Source organism: Procambarus clarkii, chromosome 45 (genome assembly GCF_040958095.1).
Source record: "Procambarus clarkii isolate CNS0578487 chromosome 45, FALCON_Pclarkii_2.0, whole genome shotgun sequence".
NCBI lineage: Eukaryota > Metazoa > Arthropoda > Malacostraca > Decapoda > Cambaridae > Procambarus > Procambarus clarkii.
This window is the reverse complement of record NC_091194.1, coordinates 21,484,116-21,503,573: the sequence shown is the minus strand read 5'-3', so window position 1 is coordinate 21,503,573 and position 19,458 is coordinate 21,484,116.

Below are 19,458 nucleotides of genomic sequence, written 5' to 3'. Positions count from 1 at the left end.
ACAACATTGTCATATGTCTTTTCTTGGATCTAAATAATACGAAACCTCGCTCTATGATTTGAAGTTAAAATCCTCAAATATGGTTATATAGTGACTTTTTTCACGTTTTTCATGTAGTTTGATATTACGTAAATATATTCATTTTTGCCAATATTTCGATACTATTTCATGTAGTATCACGATATGTGATTTGGCCTTCAAATCTCAGAATTTCGCATAATATTGCATTTTAAGCAAGTTTTCTTGCATTTTGCTTCGTACGAAAAATCATCGAATTTAGCAATATTTTGACGTTCATCATCCCCTTTTCCTTCATGTGATTTAAACAAAATATCATCGAATTAGGCAATATTTTGCCGTTTTCCACGTTTTTGTGAATTTTCAGTCCATAGGTATTAATTCATATATGTATACGATAAAAATGATGCAAACACATAATTGATTAGATAATAACCTTAAATACTTCATTTTCAATCATCAATTTGTTTCTCGTTAAAATACTGCGTAAGATATTGAAAAGGGGAGAAGTTCGGTTTTTATTGCATATATCGACGTTTCGGCCGGATTAGAGCGGTTTTACGTGTACATCTTCCATCGTTATTATAAACAGAAAATCAAGAACATTATAGTTAATTCTAATGAAAACACATTGTTTTTTATCATTTGTATTGGAAACAACATTGTCATATGTCTTTTCTTGGATCTAAATAATACGAAACCTCGCTCTATGATTTGAAGTTAAAATCCTCAAATATGGTTATATAGTGACTTTTTTCACGTTTTTCATGTAGTTTGATATTACGTATATATATTCATTTTTACCAATATTTCGATACTATTTCATGTAGTATCACGATATGTAATTTGGCCTTCAAATCTCAGAATTTCGCATAATATTGCATTTTAAGCAAATATTCTTGCATTTTGTTTCGTACGAAAAATCATCGAATTTAGCAATATTTTGACGTTCATCATCCCCTTTTCCTTCATGTGATTTAAACAAAATATCATCGAATTAGGCAATATTTTGCCGTTTTCCACCTTTTTGTGAATTTTCAGTCCATAGGTATTAAATCATATATATGCGATAAAAATGATTCAAACACATAATTGATTAGATATACTTCATTTTCAATCATCTATTTGTTTCTCGTTAAAATACTGAGTAAGATATTGAAAAGGGGAGAAGTTCGGTTTTTATTGCATATATCGACGTTTCAGCCGGATTAGAGCGGTTTTACGTGTACATCTTCCATCGTTAATATAAACGGAAAATCAAGAACATTATAGTTAATTCTAATGAAAACACCTTGTTTTTTATCATTTGTATTGGAAACAACATTATCTTATGTCTTTTCTTGGATCTAAATAATACGAAACCTCGCTCTATGATTTGAAGTTAAAATCCTCAAATATGGTTATATAGTGAATTTTTTCACGTTTTTCATGTAGTTTGATATTATTTAAATATATTCATTTTTACCAATATTTCGATACTATTTCATGTAGTATCACGATATGTGATTTGGCCTTCAAATCTCAGAATTTCTCATAATATTGCATTTTAAGCAAGTTTTCTTGCATTTTGCTTCGTACGAAAAATCATCGAATTTAGCAATATTTTAACGTTTATCATCTCCTTTTCCTTCATGTGATTTAAGCAAAATATCATCGAATTAGGCAATATTTTGCCGTTTTCCACGTATTTGTGAATTTTCCGTCCATGGGTATTAATTCATATATATATACGATAACTCACACTTCTGGGGTGTGAGTTTTCATTCGCATATAGTCCTGGGGACCATTCAGGCTTGTTCGCATTTGTGTTCCTCACGTGTGCCCCAAAGAATGAGGTGATTTGGTGAAATGCTATGCCCAAGATTACCATCCGAGTTGCCGTCGGGGAAGTGGCTCAAATGGCCTCGGCTATCACTTCCTTTTTGACGGCCGTGATGGTCAAGTGGATTAAGGCGCCCTGTAGTTACCAGTTGCGTTGCTTCTGGGAGTATGGGTTCGAGTCACTTCTGGGGTGTGAGTTTTCATTCGCATATAGTCCTGGGGACCATTCAGGCTTGTTCGCATTTGTGTTCCTCACGTGTGCCCCAAAGAATGAGGTGATTTGGTGAAATGCTATGCCCAAGATTACCATCCGAGTTGCCGTCGGGGAAGTGGCTCAAATAGCCTCGGCTATCACTTCCTTTTGACGGCCGTGATGGTCAAGTGGATTAAGGCGCCCTGTAGTTACCAGTTGCGTTGCTTCTGGGAGTATGGGTTCGAGTCACTTCTGGGGTGTGAGTTTTCATTCGCATATAGTCCTGGGGACCATTCAGGCTTGTTCGCATATACGATAAAATTGATGCAAACACATAATTGATTAGATAATAACCTTAAATACTTCATTTTCAATCATCTATTTGTTTTTCGTTAAAATACTGAGTAAGATATTGAAAAGGGGAGAAGTTCGGTTTTTATTGCATATAACGACGTTTCAGCCGGATTAGAGCGGTTTTACGTGTACATCTCCCATCGTTAATATAAACGGAAAATCAAGAACATTATAGTTAATTCTAATGAAAACACATTGTTTTTTATCATTTATATTGGAAACAACATTGTCATATGTCTTTTCTTGGATCTAAATAATACGAAACCTCGCTCTATGATTTGAAGGTAAAATCCTCAAATATGGTAAAATAGTAACTTTTTCACGTTAATCATGTAGTTTGATATTACGCAAATATATTCATTTTTACCAATATTCCGATACTATTTCATGTAGTATCACGATATGTGATTTGCCCTTCAAATCTCAGAATTTCGCGTAATATCGCATGTTAAGCAAGTTTTCTTGCATTTTGTTTGGTACGAAAAATCATCGAATTTAGCAATATTTTGACGTTTATCAACCCCTTTTCTTTCATGTTAATTAGAGAAAATATCATCGAATTAGGCAATATTTTACCATTTTTCCACGTTTTTGTGAATTTTCAGTCCATGGGTATTAATTCATATATATACGATAAAAATGATGCAAACACATAATTGATTAGATAATAACCTTAAATACTTCATTTTCAATCAACTATTTGTTTCTCGTTAAAAAACTGAGTAAGATATTGGAAAGGGGAGAAGTTCTGTTTTTATTGCATATATCGACGTTTCAGCCGGAATAGAGCGATTTTCGTGTACATCTTCCACCGGTAATATAAACGGAAAACCAGGAACATTTTAGTTAATTCTAATGAAAACACTTTGATTTTTATCATTTGTATTGGAAACAACATTGTCATATGTCTTTTCTTGGATCCAAATAATACGAAACCTCGCTCTATGATTTGAAGTTAAAATCCTCAAATATGGTTAAATAGTGACTTTTTTCACGTTTTTCATGTAGTTTGATATTACGTAAATATATTCATTTTTACCAATATTTCGATACTATTTCATGTAGTATCACGATATGTGATTTGGCCTTGAAATCTCAGAATTTCCCATAATATTGCATTTTAAGCAAGTTTTCTTGCATTTTGTTTCGTACGAAAAATCATCGAATTTAGCAATATTTTGACGTTTATCATCCCCTTTTCCTTTATTTGATTTAAACAAAATATCATCGAATTAGGCAATATTTTGCCGTTTTTCCACGTTTTTGTGAATTTTCAGTCTATGGGTATTAATTCATTATATATACGACAAAAATGATGCAAACACATAATTGATTTGATAATAACCTTAAATACTTCATTTTCAATCAACCATTTGTTTCTCGTTAAAATACTGAGTAAGATAATGAAACGGGGAGGAGTTCTGTTTTTATTGCATATATCGAAGTTTCAGCCGGAATAGAGCGGTTTTACGTGTACATCTTCCATCGGTAATATAAACGGAAAATCAGGAACATTTTAGTTAATTCTAATGAAAACACATTGATTTTTATCATTTGTATTGGAAACAACATTGTCATATGTCTTTTCTTGGAACTAAATAATACGAAACCTCGCTCTATGATTTGAAGGTAAAATCCTCAAATATGGTAAAATTGTATCTTTTTCACGGGTATCATGTAGTTTGATATTACGCAAATATATTCATTTTTACCAATATTTCGATACTATTTCTTGTAGTATCACGATATGTGATTTGGCCTTCAAATCTCAGAATTTCGCATAATATTGCATTTTAAGCAAGTTTTCTTGCATTTTGTTTCGTACGAAAAATCATCGAATTTACCAATATTTTGACGTTTATCATCCCCTTTTCCTTTATTTGATTTAAACAAAATATCATCAAATTAGGTAATATTTTGCCGCTTTTCCACGTTTTTGTGAATTTTCAGTCTATGGGTATTAATTCATTATATATACGATAAAAATGATGCAAACACATAATTGATTAGATAATAACCTTAAATACTTAATTTTCAATCAACTATTTGTTTCTCGTTAAAATACTGAGTAAGATATTGAAAAGGGGAGAAGTTCTGTTTTTATTGCATATATCGACGTTTCAGCCGGAATAGAGCGATTTTCGTGTTCATCTTCCATCAGTAATATGTACGGAAAATCAGGAACATTTTAGTTAATTCTAATGAAAACACATTGATTTTTATCATTTGTATTGGAAACAACATTGTCATATGTCTTTTCTTGGATCTAAATAATACGAAACCTCGCTCTATGATTTGAAGTTAAAATCCTCAAATATGGTTATATAGTGACTTTTTTCACGTTTTTCATGTAGTTTGATATTACGTAAATATATTCATTTTTGCCAATATTTCGATACTATTTCATGTAGTATCACGATATGTGATTTGCCCTTCAAATCTCAGAATTTCGCGTAATATTGCATGTTAAGCAAGTTTTCTTGCATTTTGTTTCGTACGAAAAATCATCGAATTTAGCAATATTTTGAAGTTTATCAACCCCTTTTCTTTCATGTGATTTAAACAAAATATCATCGTATTAGGCAATATTTTACCATTTTTCCACGTTTTTGTGAATTTTCAGTCCATGGGTATTAATTCATATATATACGATAAAAATGATGCAAACTCATAATTGATTAGATAATAACCTTAAATACTTCATTTTCAATCAACTATTTGTTTCTCGTTAAAAAACTGAGTAAGATATTGGAAAGGGGAGAAGTTCTGTTTTTATTGCATATATCGACGTTTCAGCCGGAATAGAGCGGTTTTACGTGTACATCTTCCATCAGTAATATAAACGGAAAATCAGGAACATTTTAGTTAATTCTAATGAAAACACATTGATTTTTATCATTTGTATTGGAAACAAAATTGTCATATGTCTTTTCTTGGATCTAAATAATACGAAACCTCGCTCTATGATTCTAAGTTATAATCCTCAAATATGATTAAATAGTGACTTTTTTCACGATTTTCATGTAGTTTGATATTACGTAAATATATTCATTTTTACCAATATTTCGATACTATTTCATGTAGTATCACGATATGTGATTTGGCCTTCAAATCTCAGAATTTCGCATAATATTGCATTTTAAGCAAGTATTCTTGCATTTTGTTTCGTACGAAAAATCATCGCATATATCAATATTTTGACGTTTATCATCTTCTTTTCCTTCATGTGATTTAAACAAAATATCATCGAATTAGGCAATATTTGGCCGTTTTCCACGTTTTTGTGAATTTTCAGTCCATGGGTTTTAATTCATATATATACGATAAAAATGATGCAAACACATAATTGATTAGATAATAACCTTAAATACTTCATTTTCAATCAACTATTTCTTTCTCGTTAAAATACTGAGTAAGATATTGAAAGGCGGAGAAGTTCTGATTTTATTGCATATATCGACGTTTCAGCCGGAATAGAGCGGTTTTCGTGTACATCTTCCATCGGAAATATAAACGGAAAATCAGGAACATTTTAGTTAATTCTAATGAAAACCCATTGATTTTTATCATTTGTATTGGAAACAACATTGTCATATGTCTTTTCTTGGATCTAAATAATACGAAACCTCGCTCTATGATTTGAAGGTAAAATCCTCAAATATGGTAAAATAGTAACTTTTTCACGTTAATCATGTAGTTTGATATTACGCAAATATATTCATTTTTACCAATATTCCGATACTATTTCATGTAGTATCACGATATGTGATTTGGCCTTCAAATCTCAGAATTTCGCATAATATTGCATTTTAAGCAAGTTTTCTTGCATTTTGCTTCGTACGAAAAATCATCGAATTTAGCAATATTTTAACGTTTATCATCTCCTTTTCCTTCATGTGATTTAAACAAAATATCATCGAATTAGGCAATATTTTGCCGTTTTTCCACATTTTTGTGAATTTTCAGTCTATGGGTATTAATTCATTATATATACGATAAAAATGATGCAAACACATAATTGATTAGATAATAACCTTAAATACTTCATTTTCAATCAACTATTTGTTTCTCGTTAAAATACTGAGTAAGATATTGAAAAGGGGAGAAGTTTTGTTTTTATTGCATATATCAACGTTTCAGCCGGAATAGAACGATTTTCGTGTACATCTTCCATCAGTAATATGTACGGAAAATCAGGAACATTTTAGTTAATTCTAATGAAAACACATTGATTTTTATCATTTGTATTGGAAACAACATTGTCACATGTCTTTTCTTGGATCAAAATAATACGAAACCTCGCTCTATGATTTGAAGTTAAAATCCTCAAATATGGTTAAAAAGTGACTTTTTTCACGTTTTTCATGTAGTTTGATATTACATAAATATATTCATTTTTACCAATATTTCGATACTATTTCATGTAGTATCACGATATGTGATTTGGCCTTGAAATCTCAGAATTTCGCATAATATTGCGTTTTAAGCAAGTTTTCTTGCATTTTGTTTCGTACGAAAAATCATCGAATTTAGCAATATTTTGACGTTTATCATCCCCCTTTTCCTTCATGTGATTTAAACAAAATATCATCGAATTAGGCAATATTTTGCCGTTTTCCACGTTTTTGTGAATTATCAGTCCATGGGTATTAAATCATATATATGCGATAAAAATGATTCAAACACATAATTGATTAGATAATAACCTTAAATACTTCATTTTCAATCATCTATTTGTTTCTCGTTAAAATACTGAGTAAGATATTAAAAAGGGGAAAAGTTCTGTTTTTATTGCATATATCGACGTTTCAGCCGGAATAGAGCGGTTTTACGTGTACATCTTCCATCAGTAATATAAACGGAAAATCAGGAACATTTTAGTTAATTCTAATGAAAACACATTGATTTTTATCATTTGTATTGAAAACAAAATTGTCATATGTCTTTTCTTGGATCTAAATAATACGAAACCTCGCTCTATGATTTGAAGGTAATATCCTCAAATATGGTAAAATAGTAACTTTTTCACGTTAATCATGTAGTTTGATATTACGCAAATATATTCATTTTTACCAATATTCCGATACTGTTTCATGTAGTATCACGATATGTGATTTGCCCTTCAAATCTCAGAATTTCGCGTAATATTGCATGTTAAGCAAGTTTTCTTGCATTTTGTTTCGTACGAAAAATCATCGAATTTAGCAATATTTTGACGTTTATCAACCCCTTTTGTTTCATGTTAATTAGAGAAAATATCATCGAATTAGGCAATATTTTACCATTTTTCCACGTTTTTGTGAATTTTCAGTCCATGGGTATTAATTCATATATATACGATAAAAATGATGCAAACACATAATTGATTAGATAATAACCTTAAATACTTCATTTTCAATCAAATATTTGTTTCTCGTTAAAAAACTGAGTAAGATATTGGAAAGGGGAGAAGTTCTGTTTTTATTGCATATATCGACGTTTCAGCCGGAATAGAGCGATTTTCGTGTACATCTTCCATCTGTAATATAAACGGAAAACCAGGAACATTTTAGTTAATTCTAATGAAAACACTTTGATTTTTATCATTTGTATTGGAAACAACATTGTCATATGTCTTTTCTTGGATCCAAATAATTCGAAACCTCGCTCTATGATTTGAAGTTAAAATCCTCAAATATGGTTAAATAGTGACTTTTTTCACGTTTTTCATGTAGTTTGATATTACGTAAATATATTCATTTTTACCAATATTTCGATACTATTTCATGTAGTATCACGATATGTGATTTGGCCTTGAAATCTCAGAATTTCGCATAATATTGCATTTTAAGCAAGTTTTCTTGCATTTTGTTTCGTACGAAAAATCATCGAATTTAGCAATATTTTGACGTTTATCATCCCCTTTTCCTTTATTTGATTTAAACAAAATATCATCGAATTAGGCAATATTTTGCCGTTTTTCCACGTTTTTGTGAATTTTCAGTCTATGGGTATTAATTCATTATATATACGACAAAAATGATGCAAACACATAATTGATTTGATAATAACCTTAAATACTTCATTTTCAATCAACCATTTGTTTCTCGTTAAAATACTGAGTAAGATAATGAAACGGGGAGAAGTTCTGTTTTTATTGCATATATCGAAGTTTCAGCCGGAATAGAGCGGTTTTACGTGTACATCTTCCATCGGTAATATAAACGGAAAATCAGGAACATTTTAGTTAAATCTAATGAAAACACATTGATTTTTATCATTTGTATTGGAAACAACATTGTCATATGTCTTTTCTTGGAACTAAATAATACGAAACCTCGCTCTATGATTTGAAGGTAAAATCCTCAAATATGGTAAAATAGTATCTTTTTCACGGGTATCATGTAGTTTGATATTACGCAAATATATTCATTTTTACCAATATTTCGATACTATTTCATGTAGTATCACGATATGTGATTTGGCCTTCAAATCTCAGAATTTCGCATAATATTGCATTTTAAGCAAGTTTTCTTGCATTTTGTTTCGTACGAAAAATCATCGAATTTACCAATATTTTGACGTTTATCATCCCCTTTTCCTTTATTTGATTTAAACAAAATATCATCAAATTAGGTAATATTTTGCCGCTTTTCCACGTTTTTGTGAATTTTCAGTCTATGGGTATTAATTCATTATATATACGATAAAAATGATGCAAACACATAATTGATTTGATAATAACCTTAAATACTTCATTTTCAATCAACCATTTGTTTCTCGTTAAAATACTGAGTAAGATAATGAAACGGGGAGAAGTTCTGTTTTTATTGCATATATCGAAGTTTCAGCCGGAATAGAGCGGTTTTACGTGTACATCTTCCATCGGTAATATAAACGGAAAATCAGGAACATTTTAGTTAAATCTAATGAAAACACATTGATTTTTATCATTTGTATTGGAAACAACATTGTCATATGTCTTTTCTTGGATCTAAATAATACGAAACCTCGCTCTATGATTTGAAGTTAAAATCCTCAAATATGGTTATATAGTGACTTTTTTCACGTTTTTCATGTAGTTTGATATTACGTAAATATATTCATTTTTGCCAATATTTCGATACTATTTCATGTAGTATCACGATATGTGATTTGGCCTTCAAATCTCAGAATTTCGCATAATATTGCATTTTAAGCAAGTTTTCTTGCATTTTGCTTCGTACAAAAAATCATCGAATTTAGCAATATTTTGACGTTCATCATCCCCTTTTCCTTCATGTGATTTAAACAAAATATCATCGAATTAGGCAATATTTTGCCGTTTTCCACGTTTTTGTGAATTTTCAGTCCATAGGTATTAATTCATATATGTATACGATAAAAATGATGCAAACACATAATTGATTAGATAATAACCTTAAATACTTCATTTTCAATCATCAATTTGTTTCTCGTTAAAATACTGCGTAAGATATTGAAAAGGGGAGAAGTTCGGTTTTTATTGCATATATCGACGTTTCGGCCGGATTAGAGCGGTTTTACGTGTACATCTTCCATCGTTAATATAAACGGAAAATCAAGAACATTATAGTTAATTCTAATGAAAACACATTGTTTTTATCATTTGTATTGGAAACAACATTGTCATATGTCTTTTTTTGGATCTAAATAATACGAAACCTCGCTCTATGATTTGAAGTTAAAATCCTCAAATATGGTTATATAGTGACTTTTTTCACGTTTTTCATGTAATTTGATATTACGTATATATATTCATTTTTACCAATATTTCGATACTATTTCATGTAGTATCACGATATGTAATTTGGCCTTCAAATCTCAGAATTTCGCATAATATTGCATTTTAAGCAAGTTTTCTTGCATTTTGTTTCGTACGAAAAATCATCGAATTTAGCAATATTTTGACGTTCATCATCCCCTTTTCCTTCATGTGATTTAAACAAAATATCATCGAATTAGGCAATATTTTGCCGTTTTCCACGTTTTTGTGAATTTTCAGTCCATAGGTATTAAATCATATATATGCGATAAAAATGATTCAAACACATAATTGATTAGATATACTTCATTTTCAATCATCTATTTGTTTCTCGTTAAAATACTGAGTAAGATATTGAAAAGGGGAGAAGTTCGGTTTTTATTGCATATATCGACGTTTCAGCCGGAATACAGCGGTTTTACGTGTACATCTTCCATCAGTAATATAAACGGAAAATCAGGAACATTTTAGTTAATTCTAATGAAAACACATTGATTTTTATCATTTGTATTGGAAACAAAATTGTCATATGTCTTTTCTTGGATCTAAATAATACGAAACCTCGCTCTATGATTCTAAGTTATAATCCTCAAATATGATTAAATAGTGACTTTTTTCACGATTTTCATGTAGTTTGATATTACGTAAATATATTCATTTTTACCAATATTTCGATACTATTACATGTAGTATCACGATATGTGATTTGGCCTTCAAATCTCAGAATTTCGCATAATATTGCATTTTAAGCAAGTATTCTTGCATTTTGTTTCGTACGAAAAATCATCGAATATATCAATATTTTGACGTTTATCATCTCCTTTTCCTTCATGTGATTTAAACAAAATATCATTGAATTAGGCAATATTTTGCCGTTTTCCACGTTTTTGTGAATTTTAAGTCCATGGGTTTTAATTCATATATATACGATAAAAATGATGCAAACACATAATTGATTAGATAATAACCTTAAATACTTCATTTTCAATCAACTATTTCTTTCTCGTTAAAATACTGAGTAAGATATTGAAAGGCGGAGAAGTTCTGATTTTATTGCATATATCGACGTTTCAGCCGGAATAGAGCGGTTTTCGTGTACATCTTCCATCGGAAATATAAACGGAAAATCAGGAACATTTTAGTTAATTCTAATGAAAACCCATTGATTTTTATCATTTGTATTGGAAACAACATTGTCATATGTCTTTTCTTGGATCTAAATAATACGAAACCTCGCTCTATGATTTGAAGGTAAAATCCTCAAATATGGTAAAATAGTAACTTTTTCACGTTAATCATGTAGTTTGATATTACGCAAATATATTCATTTTTACCAATATTCCGATACTATTTCATGTAGTATCACGATATGTGATTTGGCCTTCAAATCTCAGAATTTCGCATAATATTGCATTTTAAGCAAGTTTTCTTGCATTTTGCTTCGTACGAAAAATCATCGAATTTAGCAATATTTTAACGTTTATCATCTCCTTTTCCTTCATGTGATTTAAACAAAATATCATTGAATTAGGCAATATTTTGCCGTTTTCAACGTTTTTGTGAATTTTCCGTCCATGGGTATTAATTCATATATATATACGATAAAAATGATGCAAACACATAATTGATTAGATAATAACCTTAAGTACTTCATTTTCAATCATCTATTTGTTTCTCGTTAAAATACTGAGTAAGATATTGAAAAGGGGAGAAGTTCGGTTTTTATTGCATATATCGACGTTTCAGCCTGATTAGAGCGGTTTTACGTGTACATCTTCCATCGTTAATATAAACGGAAAATCAAGAACATTATAGTTAATTCTAATGAAAACACATTGTTTTTTATCATTTGTATTGGAAACAACATTGTCATGTCTTTTCTTGGATCTAAATAATACGAAACCTCGCTCTATGATTTGAAGTTAAAATCCTCAAATATGGTTATATAGTGACTTTTTTCACGTTTTTCATGTAGTTTGATATTACGTAAATATATTCATTTTTACCAATATTTAGATACTATTTCATGTAGTATCACGATATGTGATTTGGCCTTCAAATCTCAGAATTTCGCATAATATTGCATTTTAAGCAAGTATTCTTGCATTTTGTTTCGTACGAAAAATCATCGAATATATCAATATTTTGACGTTTATCATCTCCTTTTCCTTCATGTGATTTAAACAAAATATCATCGAATTAGGCAATATTTGGCCGTTTTCCACGTTTTTGTGAATTTTCAGTCCATGGGTTTTAATTCATATATATACGATAAAAATGATGCAAACACATAATTGATTAGATAATAACCTTAAATACTTCATTTTCAATCAACTATTTCTTTCTCGTTAAAATACTGAGTAAGATATTGAAAGGCGGAGAAGTTCTGATTTTATTGCATATATCAACGTTTCAGCCGGAATAGAGCGATTTTCGTGTACATCTTCCATCAGTAATATGTACGGAAAATCAGGAACATTTTAGTTAATTCTAATGAAAACACATTGATTTTTATCATTTGTATTGGAAACAACATTGTCACATGTCTTTTCTTGGATCAAAATAATACGAAACCTCGCTCTATGATTTGAAGTTAAAATCCTCAAATATGGTTAAATAGTGACTTTTTTCACGTTTTTCATGTAGTTTGATATTACATAAATATATTCATTTTTACCAATATTTCGATACTATTTCATGTAGTATCACGATATGTGATTTGGCCTTGAAATCTCAGAATTTCGCATAATATTGCGTTTTAAGCAAGTTTTCTTGCATTTTGTTTCGTACGAAAAATCATCGAATTTAGCAATATTTTGACGTTTATCATCCCCCTTTTCCTTCATGTGATTTAAACAAAATATCATCGAATTAGGCAATATTTTGCCGTTTTCCACGTTTTTGTGAATTTTAAGTCCATGGGTTTTAATTCATATATATACGATAAAAATGATGCAAACACATAATTGATTAGATAATAACCTTAAATACTTCATTTTCAATCAACTATTTCTTTCTCGTTAAAATACTGAGTAAGATATTGAAAGGCGGAGAAGTTCTGATTTTATTGCATATATCGACGTTTCAGCCGGAATAGAGCGGTTTTCGTGTACATCTTCCATCGGAAATATAAACGGAAAATCAGGAACATTTTAGTTAATTCTAATGAAAACCCATTGATTTTTATCATTTGTATTGGAAACAACATTGTCATATGTCTTTTCTTGGATCTAAATAATACGAAACCTCGCTCTATGATTTGAAGGTAAAATCCTCAAATATGGTAAAATAGTAACTTTTTCACGTTAATCATGTAGTTTGATATTACGCAAATATATTCATTTTTACCAATATTCCGATACTATTTCATGTAGTATCACGATATGTGATTTGGCCTTCAAATCTCAGAATTTCGCATAATATTGCATTTTAAGCAAGTTTTCTTGCATTTTGCTTCGTACGAAAAATCATCGAATTTAGCAATATTTTAACGTTTATCATCTCCTTTTCCTTCATGTGATTTAAACAAAATATCATTGAATTAGGCAATATTTTGCCGTTTTCAACGTTTTTGTGAATTTTCCGTCCATGGGTATTAATTCATATATATATACGATAAAAATGATGCAAACACATAATTGATTAGATAATAACCTTAAGTACTTCATTTTCAATCATCTATTTGTTTCTCGTTAAAATACTGAGTAAGATATTGAAAAGGGGAGAAGTTCGGTTTTTATTGCATATATCGACGTTTCAGCCTGATTAGAGCGGTTTTACGTGTACATCTTCCATCGTTAATATAAACGGAAAATCAAGAACATTATAGTTAATTCTAATGAAAACACATTGTTTTTTATCATTTGTATTGGAAACAACATTGTCATGTCTTTTCTTGGATCTAAATAATACGAAACCTCGCTCTATGATTTGAAGTTAAAATCCTCAAATATGGTTATATAGTGACTTTTTTCACGTTTTTCATGTAGTTTGATATTACGTAAATATATTCATTTTTACCAATATTTAGATACTATTTCATGTAGTATCACGATATGTGATTTGGCCTTCAAATCTCAGAATTTCGCATAATATTGCATTTTAAGCAAGTATTCTTGCATTTTGTTTCGTACGAAAAATCATCGAATATATCAATATTTTGACGTTTATCATCTCCTTTTCCTTCATGTGATTTAAACAAAATATCATCGAATTAGGCAATATTTGGCCGTTTTCCACGTTTTTGTGAATTTTCAGTCCATGGGTTTTAATTCATATATATACGATAAAAATGATGCAAACACATAATTGATTAGATAATAACCTTAAATACTTCATTTTCAATCAACTATTTCTTTCTCGTTAAAATACTGAGTAAGATATTGAAAGGCGGAGAAGTTCTGATTTTATTGCATATATCAACGTTTCAGCCGGAATAGAGCGATTTTCGTGTACATCTTCCATCAGTAATATGTACGGAAAATCAGGAACATTTTAGTTAATTCTAATGAAAACACATTGATTTTTATCATTTGTATTGGAAACAACATTGTCACATGTCTTTTCTTGGATCAAAATAATACGAAACCTCGCTCTATGATTTGAAGTTAAAATCCTCAAATATGGTTAAATAGTGACTTTTTTCACGTTTTTCATGTAGTTTGATATTACATAAATATATTCATTTTTACCAATATTTCGATACTATTTCATGTAGTATCACGATATGTGATTTGGCCTTGAAATCTCAGAATTTCGCATAATATTGCGTTTTAAGCAAGTTTTCTTGCATTTTGTTTCGTACGAAAAATCATCGAATTTAGCAATATTTTGACGTTTATCATCCCCCTTTTCCTTCATGTGATTTAAACAAAATATCATCGAATTAGGCAATATTTTGCCGTTTTCCACGTTTTTGTGAATTTTCAGTCCATGGGTATTAAATCATATATATGCGATAAAAATGATTCAAACACATAATTGATTAGATAATAACCTTAAATACTTCATTTTCAATCATCTATTTGTTTCTCGTTAAAATACTGAGTAAGATATTAAAAAGGGGAAAAGTTCTGTTTTTATTGCATATATCGACGTTTCAGCCGGAATAGAGCGGTTTTACGTGTACATCTTCCATCAGTAATATAAACGGAAAATCAGGAACATTTTAGTTAATTCTAATGAAAACACATTGATTTTTATCATTTGTATTGAAAACAAAATTGTCATATGTCTTTTCTTGGATCTAAATAATACGAAACCTCGCTCTATGATTCTAAGTTATAATCCTCAAATATGATTAAATAGTGACTTTTTTCACGATTTTCATGTAGTTTGATATTACGTAAATATATTCATTTTTACCAATATTTCGATACTATTTCATGTAGTATCACGATATGTGATTTGGCCTTCAAATCTCAGAATTTCTCATAATATTGCATTTTAAGCAAGTTTTCTTGCATTTTGATTCGTACGAAAAATCATCGAATTTAGCAATATTTTAACGTTTATCATCTCCTTTTCCTTCATGTGATTTAAGCAAAATATCATCGAATTAGGCAATATTTTGCCGTTTTCCACGTTTTTGTGAATTTTCCGTCCATGGGTATTAATTCATATATATATACGATAAAAATGATGCAAACACATAATTGATTAGATAATAACCTTAAATACTTCATTTTCAATCATCTATTTGTTTTTCGTTAAAATACTGAGTAAGATATTGAAAAGGGGAGAAGTTCGGTTTTTATTGCATATAACGACGTTTCAGCCGGATTAGAGCGGTTTTACGTGTACATCTCCCATCGTTAATATAAACGGAAAATCAAGAACATTATAGTTAATTCTAATGAAAACACATTGTTTTTTATCATTTATATTGGAAACAACATTGTCATATGTCTTTTCTTGGATCTAAATAATACGAAACCTCGCTCTATGATTTGAAGGTAAAATCCTCAAATATGGTAAAATAGTAACATTTTCACGTTAATCATGTAGTTTGATATTACGCAAATATATTCATTTTTACCAATATTCCGATACTATTTCATGTAGTATCACGATATGTGATTTGCCCTTCAAATCTCAGAATTTCGCGTAATATTGCATGTTAAGCAAGTTTTCTTGCATTTTGTTTCGTACGAAAAATCATCGAATTTAGCAATATTTTGACGTTTATCAACCCCTTTTCTTTCATGTTAATTAGAGAAAATATCATCGAATTAGGCAATATTTTACCATTTTTCCACGTTTTTGTGAATTTTAAGTCCATGGGTATTAATTCATATATATACGATAAAAATGATGCAAACACATAATTGATTAGATAATAACCTTAAATACTTCATTTTCAATCAACTATTTGTTTCTCGTTAAAAAACTGAGTAAGATATTGGAAAGGGGAGAAGTTCTGTTTTTATTGCATATATCGACGTTTCAGCCGGAATAGAGCGATTTTCGTGTACATCTTCCATCGGTAATATAAACGGAAAACCAGGAACATTTTAGTTAATTCTAATGAAAACACTTTGATTTTTATCATTTGTATTGGAAACAACATTGTCATATGTCTTTTCTTGGATCCAAATAATACGAAACCTCGCTCTATGATTTGAAGTTAAAATCCTCAAATATGGTTAAATAGTGACTTTTTTCACGTTTTTCATGTAGTTTGATATTACGTAAATATATTCATTTTTACCAATATTTCGATACTATTTCATGTAGTATCACGATATGTGATTTGGCCTTGAAATCTCAGAATTTCGCATAATATTGCATTTTAAGCAAGTTTTCTTGCATTTTGTTTCGTACGAAAAATCATCGAATTTAGCAATATTTTGACGTTTATCATCCCCTTTTCCTTTATTTGATTTAAAGAAAATATCATCGAATTAGGCAATATTTTGCAGTTTTTCCACGTTTTTGTGAATTTTCAGTCTATGGGTATTAATTCATTATATATACTACAAAAATGATGCAAACACATAATTGATTTGATAATAACCTTAAATACTTCATTTTCAATCAACCATTTGTTTCTCGTTAAAATACTGAGTAAGATAATGAAACGGGGAGAAGTTCTGTTTTTATTGCATATATCGAAGTTTCAGCCGGAATAGAGCGGTTTTACGTGTACATCTTCCATCGGTAATATAAACGGAAAATCAGGAACATTTTAGTTAATTCTAATGAAAACACATTGATTTTTATCATTTGTATTGGAAACAACATTGTCATATGTCTTTTCTTGGAACTAAATAATACGAAACCTCGCTCTATGATTTGAAGGTAAAATCCTCAAATATGGTAAAATAGTATCTTTTTCACGGGTATCATGTAGTTTGATATTACGCAAATATATTCATTTTTACCAATATTTCGATACTATTTCATGTAGTATCACGATATGTGATTTGGCCTTCAAATCTCAGAATTTCGCATAATATTGCATTTTAAGCAAGTTTTCTTGCATTTTGTTTCGTACGAAAAATCATCGAATTTACCAATATTTTGACGTTTATCATCCCCTTTTCCTTTATTTGATTTAAACAAAATATCATCAAATTAGGTAATATTTTGCCGCTTTTCCACGTTTTTGTGAATTTTCAGTCTATGGGTATTAATTCATTATATTTACGATAAAAATGATGCAAACACATAATTGATTAGATAATAACCTTAAATACTTAATTTTCAATCAACTATTTGTTTCTCGTTAAAATACTGAGTAAGATATTGAAAAGGGTAGAAGTTCTGTTTTTATTGCATATATCGACGTTTCAGCCGGAATAGAGCGATTTTCGTGTCCATCTTCCATCAGTAATATGTACGGAAAATCAGGAACATTTTAGTTAATTCTAATGAAAACACATTGATTTTTATCATTTGTATTGGAAACAACATTGTCATATGTCTTTTCTTGGATCTAAATAATACGAAACCTCGCTCTATGATTTGAAGTTAAAATCCTCAAATATGGTTAAATAGTGACTTTTTTCACGTTTTTCATGTAGTTTGATATTACATAAATATATTCATTTTTACCAATATTTCGATACTATTTCATGTAGTATCACGATATGTGATTTGGCCTTGAAATCTCAGAATTTCGCATAATATTGCGTTTTAAGCAAGTTTTCTTGCATTTTGTTTCGTACGAAAAATCATCGAATTTAGCAATATTTTGACGTTTATCATCCCCCTTTTCCTTCATGTGATTTAAACAAAATATCATCGAATTAGGCAATATTTTGCCGTTTTCCACGTTTTTGTGAATTTTCAGTCCATGGGTATTAAATCATATATATGCGATAAAAATGATTCAAACACATAATTGATTAGATAATAACCTTAAATACTTCATTTTCAATCATCTATTTGTTTCTCGTTAAAATACTGAGTAAGATATTAAAAAGGGGAAAAGTTCTGTTTTTATTGCATATATCGACGTTTCAGCCGGAATAGAGCGGTTTTACGTGTACATCTTCCATCAGTAATATAAACGGAAAATCAGGAACATTTTAGTTAATTCTAATGAAAACACATTGATTTTTATCATTTGTATTGAAAACAAAATTGTCATATGTCTTTTCTTGGATCTAAATAATACGAAACCTCGCTCTATGATTCTAAGTTATAATCCTCAAATATGATTAAATAGTGACTTTTTTCACGATTTTCATGTAGTTTGATATTACGTAAATATATTCATTTTTACCAATATTTCGATACTATTTCATGTAGTATCACGATATGTGATTTGGCCTTCAAATCTCAGAATTTCTCATAATATTGCATTTTAAGCAAGTTTTCTTGCATTTTGATTCGTACGAAAAATCATCGAATTTAGCAATATTTTAACGTTTATCATCTCCTTTTCCTTCATGTGATTTAAGCAAAATATCATCGAATTAGGCAATATTTGGCCGTTTTCCACGTTTTTGTGAATTTTCCGTCCATGGGTATTAATTCATATATATATACGATAAAAATGATGCAAACACATAATTGATTAGATAATAACCTTAAATACTTCATTTTCAATCATCTATTTGTTTTTCGTTAAAATACTGAGTAAGATATTGAAAAGGGGAGAAGTTCGGTTTTTATTGCATATAACGACGTTTCAGCCGGATTAGAGCGGTTTTACGTGTACATCTCCCATCGTTAATATAAACGGAAAATCAAGAACATTATAGTTAATTCTAATGAAAACACATTGTTTTTTATCATTTATATTGGAAACAACATTGTCATATGTCTTTTCTTGGATCTAAATAATACGAAACCTCGCTCTATG